The 3,179-nt window shown below is 48.3% G+C and overlaps 1 pseudogene; it reads right to left on the bottom strand.

Annotated features, from left to right (window-relative positions):
- Positions 1–1,020: 1,020 nt before the first annotated feature.
- On the bottom strand, positions 1,021–2,961 carry LOC138148154 (alpha-enolase-like; annotated as a pseudogene).
- Positions 2,962–3,179: the final 218 nt, after the last annotated feature.

Raw genomic sequence — 3,179 nt, 5'->3', positions numbered from 1 at the left:
CCGAGGACGCCCCGCAAGGGGACACTGCACAATCACGTTATGGGAGACTCGGCCAGAGACTAAGTCCGAAATTTCGCCCCACCACTCGCTGGGCACCCACAGCCCGCCCGAACCCTGGCCCTCCTCCGCCCCGCCTCCTCCTCCTTGCAAACAGCCCCGGCCCTTGGCCACGGTGTGCCCCTGCACCCGTGCTGCCTGCTCCGCCAACTTGGCGGCCCTTCGGTGCCAGGCCGCCGGTCTTGACACTGTCTCCCATCCCGTCCCCAGGCCACGCTGCGGGCCACGGCCCGCCCGGGTCCCGCTCCCGCGCCAGGCCCTGCGTCCCGCGGCTCTGGCCACTGGTCGGCTCCCACGCTTGCCGCTGTGGGCAACGCTCCGCCGAGCCTCGCGCCTCTTCGGACTCACTCCAAGGGCCCGCTAAGAGCCCCCCTGCCTCGAGGGGAGGCGGGTGCCACTCCCCCTTCCTTCCTTTGGCGGTGCCACGCTTCGGGGCGCCTCTTCAGCCGAACCCTAGCGCGTGGGCGTCCCTAGGCGCAGCTCGTCTGGTGGTCTGCTCCCTTGGCTTGGGGGCTCCGGCTGAGGAGTTAACTTACAGATAGTGCATTGAAGGATTCATAGGTGCAGCTGGCCATTATACTAGGGAGAGATATACAGTTCATAAATTGTAGGCAGAGTGCTGGCAGGGGGAAGGGACAGAGTTAATGCTCTGAGGCTGGGCAGGGGGGGGGGGGCGGAATATGAATTTACAAACTGGTTTTACAAATTGATTTTACAAACTGATGTTACAAACATAGACCCCAAGCACCCCATCAGCTCCATGAGGACTGCCTGTGCATGCACATACTATGGGTGATTGCTATTAGGTGAACCTCATAATAAAGCTGTTTTAATTCCCCTCCAACTTTGGTGTCTGGATTTGACCCACCAATATCATAAAATCCCCCTCCCTCCCACTGTTGAGGTTAAAAAAAACAAACCTTAATTGAATATGTACAGCCAAGGCAAAGAAAACAAGGATTAGTATGTGACATTCATATTGCAAAATCATTCTTTTCTTTATGAAAGGATTACCTTGGTGGTCTCTTCCCACTCAGAGAATTGTTGCTTCTCTGTATGATTCACCGTTCCTATAATACGTTTAATGTATTCAATTTACAAACACATATGATGCATTTAAAACGTTCAACTTAATTTTTTTTTCCAGTGGGTTACTGAATACTTTTATTCTGCACATAGAAGCCACTAAGGATCTGGCCTGTGGGCTTCTCAGGGCTGCATCACAAGTATATGGCTTCACACATCAACACCAAGGTTGGGGGTGAGAACAGATCATTCTATCCCAGTCACAGGATGACAAGGGTCTGCCAACAGAGAGCCAGATGATCATGAAGTCTCTGGTGTAAGACAGTTCTAACAAAGCAGTGAGAACATCACAGAAAGGTGGAGGGGAGAGGGAAGTTAAGCAACAGAGGCCCTTGCCCCCAAAACCAAACTGGTCTAGTACTTGGTACTGTCTGTTCTTAGGACAGGAGCTGATTTCTACAGAGGTGACTGGCATCTGTGAGCTCTTAGGCCTCCTGGCCAGAGCTTACTTGGACCGAGAGTTTCTGAAGTTCCTTCTAGCAAATTTAGCCTTTCTGCCCAGCTCTTCCTCAATTCTGAGAAGCTGGTTATACTTGGTCAGACGCTCAGATAGGCAGGGGGCACCAGTCTTGATCTGCCCAGTGCAGAGACCCATTAGGTCTGCAATGAAGGTATCTTCAGTTTCCCTAGAACAATGGGAAACCATTACTCCCCCTCCCATTGGACTGGGCCAGCTTGCACGCCTGGAGAGATTCAGTCACAGAGCCAATCTGGTTCACTTTGAGTAGGAGGCAGTTATAGCTTTTCTAGCTCACAGCCTTTTCAATGCACTTGGGATTGATCACTGTGAGGTCATCCCCTACCACCTGGATGCCTGCAGTAGCAGTGAAATTCTTCCAAGCTTCCCAATCATCCTAGTCAAAGGAATCTTTAATAGATACCACTGGATAGTCCTTGATGAAGCTCTTGTAGAAGTCCCCAAGCTCAGAAGGGAAGATGTATCTGCTGGAATCATCAGGAGACTTGAAGTCTAAGTCATATTTCCCACATTGGAAGAATTCTGAGGCAGCAACATCCATGCCAATTACAACCTTATCAGTATAGCCAGCCTTGCTAATAGCATTCTTTAGCAGGTCCAAAGCTTCTTTATTCTCCAGGATGTTAGGAGCAAAGCCACCTTCATCCCCCACATTGGTGGCATCCTGACCATATTTCTGCTTAATCACACTCTTCAGGTTGGGGTAGACCTCAGCTCCAATGAGCATGGCCTCCTTAAAGTTTGCTGCTCCAACAGGGAGGATCATGAACTTCTGCATGGCCAGCTTGTTACCAGCATGGGAGCCATCATTGATCATGTTGAAGACTGGCAAGATGACTTCCTTATTGCCTGCAAGGTCGTCAATATGGTGTTATAGGGAGACACCTTTCTCAGCAGCTCTGGCCTTACAAACAGCCAGAGACACTCCCTATATGGCATTTGCATCAAATTTAGATTTATTCTCAATGCCATCCATCTCTGTCATTAATTTGTCAATCTCCTCCTGCTAACAGCGGGGTTTCCGTGAGAGTCAAAGATCTCTCTTGCTTGAATCTTGTAACTATATGTGTTGAGTTTCTGGTTGGGGATTCCTCCACTGGGCTCAGAGAACAGAAGTCGAGGGATCTACCTACACCAAGAGGGAGTGTTAAATGGGCCAACTTATAAAATTTTAATTAACTCAAAATTCAAGAATATATCTAGTCTGCAAAATTAGTACAACAGTATCATTCTTATAACAAATACACATGACCAAGCAAAACAAATGCCTGTATTGATCATATCCAAAAATGTATGTCCCCCTCTTTATAAACCCACCACTTCTATGTTAAGACAAGGAGTAGCATTCTTCATCATTGATACTCTGCAATCATGATTGATCATTGGATTGATCAGTTCTTAAGTCTTTCCAAGTTTTTATTGTTTTCTGTTTTTATTTTTTATGTTATTGTTTAAATTGTTCTCCTGGTTCTACTCACTTCACTCTGCAACAGTTCTTACAAGTCTTACCAAGCTGAGGGACCACTCAGTGCTTCAGACCAGCTCCATACAGTTCTAA

Source organism: Petaurus breviceps, unplaced genomic scaffold (genome assembly GCF_028583685.1).
Source record: "Petaurus breviceps papuanus isolate PSGF00001 unplaced genomic scaffold, PetGlider_PUasm1.0 90822, whole genome shotgun sequence".
Classification (NCBI taxonomy): Eukaryota; Metazoa; Chordata; class Mammalia; order Diprotodontia; family Petauridae; genus Petaurus; species Petaurus breviceps.
Note: the sequence above shows the minus strand (reverse complement) of the source record. Positions and strands in the feature narration are given on the sequence as shown.